A 10,245-nucleotide genomic window follows, 5' to 3' on the forward strand; every position below is an offset into this window, starting at 1 on the left:
TGGGGTAACGCATCGAAGGGATGCCTTTCAATGTTACCTGCCTTATGGCGGGACCCACGGAAGGGGAATTGCTTGCTTAACTATGTTCTCACCGGTTCGCCCTCACTCCCTTAAGAGAGTCTGCGTTACTCCCCGCCTATCTCTCCTGGGGAACGAATCAGCCGATTTTTGATCGGGTTGACGCCGATCGGCGTGGTTTTCAAGCTTAAAGGACGGATTAGTTTTTGAAGTTGATCCATAGAGCCGTTTAAAAGATGTTCAAAAAACTACTTTCCAAAAATGATTTTTTTCTTATTTTTTTGAAGAGTTTTCAAGATTTATTAAAATCTATCGGTCAGAATCGGTTCAGGTTCTCAGAAAATCTAAGTGCAGCGTAAGCCCCGCTTCGATAAGCACTCAACCGCGATGAAATCGGTTCAACCCGTTCGAAGATTATAAGCAGAGTCACATAGTCACACACACACACACACACACACGCCTACATACAGACGCATGGTGACAACATCGCGGGGGTGAGTCAGGGCTTCCTGCTTGACCTTCAAGCGTCGAGATCTGATGTAAACTCGATTTTTTTATGCCCCGGCAGGGTAAAAGCAATAACTTCGATTTTTGAAAATCCTGAGATTTTTGGCTTGGGAAGTTAAAAATAATAAAACTCTTATTCGCATATAATAGGGAATTTTAATGAGTGAGGGAAACAGAACTGTTAATATTTTTTTTTTTTTTTTTTTAATAATAAAAAAATGTGACAATCTCACTTATAAGTAATATGACGGTATAGAATAACATAATTATCTTTTCGCAGAATCCACCTACAAATATCAACAGAAAAAGATAAAAATCTCATACCGACCCATTTTAGCACAAATCTTTCGGTGAAACAATATTATCGTTTCTCATATAATGTTTTGTTTATACTTATTACTTCGATTGTTTAACGATAGAATTTCGTATTATCACTCAATCAATGTCATTTCGTTTTCAGAAAGTTGACTCAAATCCATTGGATGCCGCGACTGTTAGAAGACAATCGAATGAAGGAAGAGGAATGGTAAAGCTGAAAACGATCAAAATCAAAAATTTAGATTGAAAATAAGCTTTTCATCAACAGCAACAACATCCAGCTTAACAACAACAACAGCAACAACTACAACTACAACAACAACAACCTTATGACCGTTATAATCCCTACTATTATGTTGAAAATGATATGTTTCATGTTGGAGACGATATTTATATACCGAGCTCTAGAATCCCGGAATGCATTTTGAGTGCCTTTAAACCTTCAAATTCATGTAAAAATTATGTCACATGCAATGTGAGTTCACTAGAAGCAATTTCAAAACTAGTCGTTTGGAAACAAAAAATACAGCTGACCGTGAAGAATTAGATGCTAGAAAACTAGGACTGCCTATCTCATACAAATTATCGGCATTTTTAAAAGAGCGCAACTATTCCAAAGGGAGTTTATCGATTTGCATTTACGGGCGTATTGAATAAATATCTAGACAGAGCCATTCAAAGTTCTAAAAAACAGTTCGGACGATTGCAACCTTAACCCAAACCGTACTGGATTGTAGCTGTTAATTTCTATTCATCTATATATGTACCCTATCGAAAGTATTTTCTAAAATTTCCAGAAACTTTTATACCCCACAAACCAAATTTTTAATTTATGAAAAGATGTATTTATTTGTTTTCAAAAAGCTGTCATTTTTTCAAGATTGAACTGATTGAGATTTTTTTTTTTTTTTTTAATTAATATACCACATCACGATTTCAATTTTAATCTTAAAAAACTTTCCAACCAAGAGTGAATTTTTTGAAAATTTATATGTTTCTTTTTTAAAGTATTTAATTTTCTTTTAAGAATATGTTAAAAGTTTGTCTAGATAGTAAATATTGCCGAAATGTAGAATTTTCAACCATACATTTTCTTACTGTGTAATTTATCAATAATTATTGTACCATTTCCCTTTTGGAACGACTTATTTTTTTTCTGCAAGTACAAAGATCTGCTTTTAATTAGGAAAAAGTTGCTAAAAAGATGCTTACTTTGCTCTTTTATTTAATTTTTAAGTTAGATAAAGAATAAATTGATAACATTATTTTTATTCCACCAGAGTGAAGTGTAATTGATTTTGGTCGAGGTCAACTGTTCTGAGAATCGGTATAGCGAAAGTTTCCGTGAAAATTTTATTTTTCATTATAATATTATTGTAATTTTCTGTAGAATCATATAGAAATAGTTTTTAAGCTTAAAATTTTAGAGTATATAATTAATAATAATTTATTATTATGTAGTTTTAAAAATTCAAATATCTATTACGAAGTTTAAGTATTTAAAGAACATCTTTTATAGTAAAAGGTATTATAACATTATGTCACTAAAAATTATTAAATTTACTGCATTATAGCTAAGCTATTTTTTACTAGAATAATTTTTAGTTAACTAAACAAATTTTTCGTAAGAAGTCTTTTTCACACTTCAAAACTCCTGAAAAAATTTTTCTGTTATGCTTAATTTATTTGATAAAATAAATCTGAAAAAGTCTTACTAAGTCTTAATAACTCTTCTCGAAAGTCCGAAATTTCAGAGAATATTTGACTTTTTCAGAGTTTGTCAGACTTTGTCAGAGTTATTCAGACATAGTAAGACTTTTTCTGTCTTTTTCAGAGAAAGTAAGACTTTCAAAAAGTCTTATTCAGACTTCTAAAGACTTTTTCAGAGTTTTTTCAGAGAAATATTTCCACAAGGGAAATTTTTTAACCAATGATATTTTTGAAACTTGCTTGACTAATTATGAATTATAATAGCAAAGTCAAGTGAAAATTCAACCATGAAGACTAATGCAATAGTCAGATTTCTAACGAAATCTACCTAATAAATAATAAAATTTCAATTACTTTTCAATATCCGTACAATGGAAGGATTAAGCTCTCTTACTCTGACTAATTGCCATAAGAAAAGAAATTAAAGCGTGCATTTGGTTCTTAAAATGTACATAATTATACCCTCAGGTCGAAACTGCAACTGTGGCGCCAGTCTTCTCCGTAAGAACCTATTGTCCACCCAAACCATTACATAGGTAGTCTCATACAATAAAAGATTCAGTAATTAAATGAAAAGTCATGGTCATTAGCAATTACTCACTGTACATTTTTGCTATACTTAACTTACCAATGACGATGACAACCATTATTATATAGAATCTTTGAATAGCTATTGGCCTTAACGAAGCGCCCTCTCCATCGAATCTGCCTATGTAAGGTCTAATTTCAGTTACAAAATCATTTCTCATCGAAATTTTATCTCGTGAACATCAAAACTTCAAAGAATCCAAGTTTGTTCAGTGATTTTCAATTTGCAGTAAATTTGTAAATCAATAAGTAAAAGAGTTTTATTTTCGTCAACCAAAATCAAATACTGTTACTGTTAAAGTGCTTAACTCATTATTTGAAACTAGTTAAACTCAGTGTTTAATTCAAACAGTGTTAAACAAACATCAATATCTACGTTTTTGTAAAAAGATTTTGTCGTTTTTAGAAGACGAAAAGTATAACTCAATTACTATGGCCAGCAGCAAAGATTTTGTTGATGCTATTGTGTCAGGAGACGTAAAAACCGTTAAAAAAATATTAAAGTCCACCAAAATAACAGACAGTGCAGTGATGATTTAATATCATTAGCAATTAAAAAGAACCAATCAGTAATTGCGAAGTTGCTGATCAAACATAGTGCCAATACGAACAACAATGTGGATAATTCCCCTGACAACCTCGTTGTTTTACGCTATTCGACGCAAGAATTTGAAAATCGTGAAAAATCTTGTGAGAATGGGTGCAAACGTGAATTGGAAGTCACCATCGGGTATGACTCCACTAATGGCAGCTGCAGAACGAAGTAATTTAAAAGTACTTTCATTTATTTTGGAACAAAAGCCCAATGTAAATGATGTTGACGCTTCGGGAAATACTGCTTTGCACTATGTGATCAACTATTTGACCAGAAAAGATCGATTGAGATATTCTTTATTCCCACACTCCGGAGGGTAGTAACGACTGTGAAAGAATCATCTTGTTACATGAAGCTGGAGCTGATTTAAATGCCAAATGCTCGTTTAAAAATTATCCAAACTTAACAACAATTTTTGGATTTGGCAGTGTACATGGGATCCAACGCTTCAGTTACTTATCTTCTGTACAACACCCCTATGGGTCTTATGCAGTTAGACTATTCCAAAATAGATCTAGCTGCTTTTGACGAAAAACGCCGTCGACGAGGATGTACGGACCAACGCAGAGTACGTCGAGTTGCTAAAAGAACAAAGCTCAAATCTTCGATGTCTTTTAGCACTATTTATAATCAATCGGCATGAAATAGGAATTTATGCTACAGAAGATACTCTTCAGAAAGTTTATGACTTACTGAAAAAGGAAGAAGAGGAAAATTCAACATTCTTTGGATACTGTCGTGAGCAAAAAGCAATTAATGATGGAGAATCGTCAATTCCTGGAAGAGAAACAAATGGGATCAAACAAAATTTCATATTGGAAGTTCATCACCGGGAACCGAGAAGACCTAATGAAGCTTCTTTTCAACGAGAATTTTCTATCTCAACCATTATTGGAGGAGCTGAATGAAATAAGTACGGATCGTCGATTTTTTTATTATCAAGAACCATTCATGGACAAAATTTCATACGCAATCGGGAAAAGCAACGCTCTAACAAAAGTTATTGAGGAGGTCAGTAATCTGTTTAGTACAGTGTTACCTTATGATTGCTGTGAGCATATTGTTTATTCAATGTCAAATAATGAAGTGAAAAGTTTTATAAAAAGACTTGAGCCGAGTGACATTGAAGACTATGATTTTTAATATTAAGATGTAATATATACTTGTTAATTTTTTATTATTATTTTTATACTGTTTTTTTTTTTTTCATTATTATTTTTAATATCAAAATGTAAATTGTACTTGTTAATTTTTTATTATTGTTTTTATATTATTTTTAATATCAAAATGTAAATTAAAAAAATTTTTGTAAAATCATATTCACAGTTCTGTTTTTACAATTTCATTTTTTCTTTGTAATTTTAATTAATATAATAAGATTGATTTAAAATAAAATAATTTTTAAAATTAAATTTATATTAAAGGTAGTCGATAATTTTTGAATAAACTTATTTATTTTTTTATATAAACTTTGTTTTATCATTTATAAATATACCCTTCACATATTTTTTATGTATGAATTAGTCTATTTAAGTATAAGGTCAAAAAGTCATATCGATAATTCTGTTCTAGAATTTTATCATTTACTTTCTGGAAGTATTAAGTTATGAAATAAAATTGCCTGTAAATTCAAATTTGAGTTTGAAAAATTTTTCTTATTTTTAGCTTTTTCTTCATCATAGAGTAAGTGTTCAGCTATTGACACTTATAATTTTACTTTAATTAAAGTGGCAACTAAAACTAAAATGACGATGGATATGAATAGATATAAATTTATGCGAAATAGAGTTGTAAATTTAATTAAAAAAAATAAAATTGTATGTAACATAATATTATATTTATTAATTTATTAGAGTTGACTTGTTTTTTTAATTAAAATAAAAATGTAAGTGTAACATAATATTATATTTATTAATTTATTAGAGTTGATTTGTTTTTTTTTTAATTAAAATAAAATTGTAAGTGTCAATAACTAGGCCAGTGTCAATAACTGGGTCTTTTATCTTTATTCTTTTTTGAAAACTTTGAAGTTTTTAAATCTGCTAAAATAAAAAAAAAAAAAAAAGATATGTTCTTTTTTCCAAAATACAAAATTTTTTATATATAATATCATTGTTAATTTTATGAGAGTGGCAGAATTGTCAAGTTGAATAATTTTATATGAGCTGACGACTTCACGTAGCTAAAGTTATGAAGTGTTGGATAAAATTATTGATCATCTTGATAATAATAAAAGAAGTCCAGAAATACCTGTAAGTAATGTCATTTTATTTTCTTTTACAATATTGATAATTGTATTTCATTTTCTGATATTATTCTTTATATGATTAATACCTCTCTTCAATTAGGAATAGTACCATCTGAGTGGAAAATCTCAACTATTGTACCGATACAAAAAATTCCAGGTAGTTTAAAAGTTGAAGATTTTCGACCTATAAATACACTTCCCATCTTTGAGCAATTGTTGGAGGAGTTAGTAAAAAGAAAATTGACTAAATTTATAGATGATAATAATATATTAAATTCAGAACAATCAGGATTCCGTAAACATCATTCCTGTGAATCTGCCCTTCAATATTCTATCATTGGCTGGAGGAAGGACCTGGACAAAGGCTTCTTTGTCGGTGTAATTTTCGTAAACTTTGCACGTGCTTTTCAAACCATCAATCGACAGAAACTGCTTTTAATACTCTATCATCTCGGTATTCGTGGCGTAGTTCTCAAATGGTTCGAATCATATTTAAGTGATAGGAAGCAAAGAGTACGATTTTAACATGATGTTTCGGAGGATCAAGTAGTCAATCACGGTGTACCACAGGGATCTAAATTGGGACCTTTACTTTTTATCATTACAATTTTTAAAAGGTTAGAGATTGACTGCAAATTATTCGCTGATGATATGAGTAAGTTTTAGGGCTAAAAATAAAAATCTAAATAATATTGAATTTAGGTTAAATTGTGCATTAGAAATACTTGACAATTGGTTAAAAAAAAAAACAATTAAAAAAAAAGACCATTCGGTAGCCGAAATGGAAGTAGATTTTTCAAATAAAGAAAATCGATTTTTAATAAAATAATATAAATACTAATAACGTATAACTTAGTTTATGAATTAAAAACAAAATTCAATAATAAGTTTAAAACTATTTAGAACAAATTTTGGAAAAAAAATTATTTTGTGAAGAAAAAGTTTCTCAAATATTTATCAAACAATTGCAAAGATTATAAGATTTGAATTATAAATGTCCAAATTTTAAGTAACCGCTTGGGAACAACAGTTTCCAAGTTAATCAGAATTTTAAAACCGGACAAAATTTTAATTGAAGAAAACAATATTTAGAACTAATTTGTGACATATTTACTGACGACCTACCTAAAAACATTACACGAAAGACTGATCAATATCGTAACTATTGAATTTACATCATGATTAAGCTATGATGCAGACAATAATTCTAAAACGGCTGCAACAGTAAAACTGTTTCATTCAACAAACTTTAAAAGAAGTAATATTGAGACTATTACCACTTCTGAGGAGTGAAAATTGAAGCTTGATAAAAGAGCTTTACGATGCAATATACCGAATTTCAATATATTGTCTAGTTCAGTAACTATACCAAGTTGAAGTAGTAAAAATATCAATTTTTACGATTTTCAAAGTTTCGAAATCCTGTCATTTCCAAATTACTCGCCCGATTAAGCTCATCTTCGAACTTAACCTTGGTCTTGATTGATAGATAAAGCATACTGAGTTTGAGAAGAATCGGTCATAAATTGAAAACGCTATCGTGCTGACAAGCCGCGTTATATCGTATAAATATATATATAAATACATACATATATAAACTTTTGAACTATATGTATTTTCTGACTCAGCTCGACAAACTGAGTCAGAAAATGGCTCAATTTTTTAAAAGTTGCGCCATGAGGACGGCTGCAATAGTTAGATTTTTATAAAATCTACTAATGAACGTAAAAAAAAACTGTTTATATGATTATACATGACCAGAGAATTCAAAACATTAGAAACAATTGTAATATTATTATTGGGGGTGAGAAACTAAAATATGTAAAAGAAACTAAATATCTGGGAGTGTTAAGGAAGTACGAGCACCAAGACAACTTTTGATAAAAGGCTTGATTTTTTTTTAATATGAAGTTTAAATATGTCTTAACAAATTCTGAAAATTTGAAGGAGATTGCCCGATTATTTAAATAAATAATTAACTTTAAAGTTGAGCAATTTAACATTGGTCTTATGGGGTAACCTCCAAACATTGATACATTTCTGTATTTTTCTCGTAAAACTGTCGGTGAATATTTTTAAAAAACTTATGGATGAAAGTAAATATATTAGTGATAAATTTAATTCAAAAAAATTAACACTTGCCCGACTAATTAAAGTGTATTAATTAAAAGAAAAATAAATCCCGCCATTAGCCAATGTTAAATGTATATCTATATATTGAGAAAAATCATATGGTTACTGCTTTCCCCTTACCGCGCTAGAGTGGATACCTATCCCCACCCCGCCTAGCGCTCGTACTTCCTTAATTGATGACAATTTAACTTTTAATAGTAATGCAGCTTACGTTTGTAGGAAAATAGCTAGTAAAATTAATCTTTTGTGTAGACTTAGGTTTACGGATAGTAACTATATTAAATGTCTTATTTTTGAAACCATTGTACTTCCCCATATAAATTATTGCAATACGTTAATGTTAAATTATAATGATAAAAAACTAAATACTCTACAAAAACTTCAGAATAAAGCTATGCGTGCAATTTTAGGAGTCAATAAGTACACTAGCATTTTAAAAATGTTAGAGACTTTAGGTTGGTTATCAATCCGACAAAGAATATTTTATAATACTTGTATTTTTGTCTTTAAAATGAAAAATAGACTCCTTCCTAATTACTTAAATAACGTGATTAGTTCAAATAATAATATTTACAACACTAGAAATCAAAATATGTTAAAAATTGCACATACTAGGACTCACACTGCTGAAAAATCTATTGACTATAAAGGGTTTCAATGGTTTAATAGTTTAAATAATGAATTGATTCATGAAAGTCGATTGAAAATATTTAAAATTAAATTGATGTTATATCTCAAAGAAAATATTGATTGTTATTATAAATTATAAAGTATTCTGCATAGTTTATAAATGGAAAAATGTATTAATTCTAAGATTGTTGTAAAATAGCTAATGCTAAATGAATAAACCATTACTTTAAATAACTGTTCAAAATTGATTTATCATTTATTATTTTAAATTTGTCTACTCATTTTTCGCTTAAAGTATTATTTATCTATTAAATTGTCTCATGAATTATCTTTTAGATCTATTATTTAGCTATTCAAGAAAGTTCCTATTTAACAAAATCCTTTTAACTATTGTGTATTTTGATCTTATTATTTATTGAAAAAACTTAACCGCATCTTTATCTCAAGTAAATTGAGTTATGTTTACAATAAGGTTCTTAATTACCGTATAAATAGGGGATTTTTCCATCCTTATGAATAAGCAAATTCATACAGACCCAGACTACCTTTGAGTGGGTTTTAAGAACTTCGATAAATTTTCTGTAAGGATGTTAATTATTGTTTTTTCAATAAAAAAATTTTTTTTCTATTTTACATGAATTTGAGAAATAAAGAAAAAAAGGCTTTTATTAGCTTTTAAGAAAATCAAGCGCTGAATAAAACAAGTCAGTGTTAAAGCTGTAAAGAAAAGATGATGCTCACAAAGTAAAAAATTTTTCGTTATTGTGTAGTGTAAAAATTTTTGTGTAAAATATTTAATATTTCAGTAAAATGTCATTCGATACTTAAGTAACACGTTTTAGATGTGAATTTAACACAGAGCTGTAATATTTTATCATTGTATTCAGATTGTATTGAACTAACTGCAACTTGTTGTCAAAAAAGTCATCAAAACAAATTTTCGTGTTAAATTTTACGAAAAATTTTTTATTGTGCAAATACTTTTTATCCATAGTTACGTTGAAATAATTATTTATTGTTAGAACTTAATTAATTAGATTTAAATTATTACAAATATTGTATACTTATACTTTGTAAATGAAGTGAATGATTATTTATCCTCAAATCTGTAACAAAAAAGATTGATAAAAATGCTTATAAATTCTGGTTCCATTAATTCGTAACTTTTTTATACTTAATAACTGACTGCAAAATATGTTACTGAATAAAATATTTTTCTGTTGTGGAAGCAACTAATGTAAGATAGATACACGTTCAGAACTATTCTTAGAATAAAGTAAAAGAAGAAGTAGCATGATACACGCAATGAAGACTATTGATTGATTGACTGATGTCGATGTTTAAAAGAAAATAGACTTACTATTCTTTTTTTTCCATGAACTAAAGGCGATAGAAAAATTATGGACTGCTTTAATATTGAAGAAATAATTTAATGTAATCATTTTTGCATATTAGATGTACTTTACCTAGAAAAAAAACAGCAAAGCACCACTTATAA

The sequence above is a fragment of the Cotesia glomerata genome, linkage group LG6 (assembly GCF_020080835.1).
Source record: "Cotesia glomerata isolate CgM1 linkage group LG6, MPM_Cglom_v2.3, whole genome shotgun sequence".
Taxonomy (NCBI): Eukaryota; Metazoa; Arthropoda; class Insecta; order Hymenoptera; family Braconidae; genus Cotesia; species Cotesia glomerata.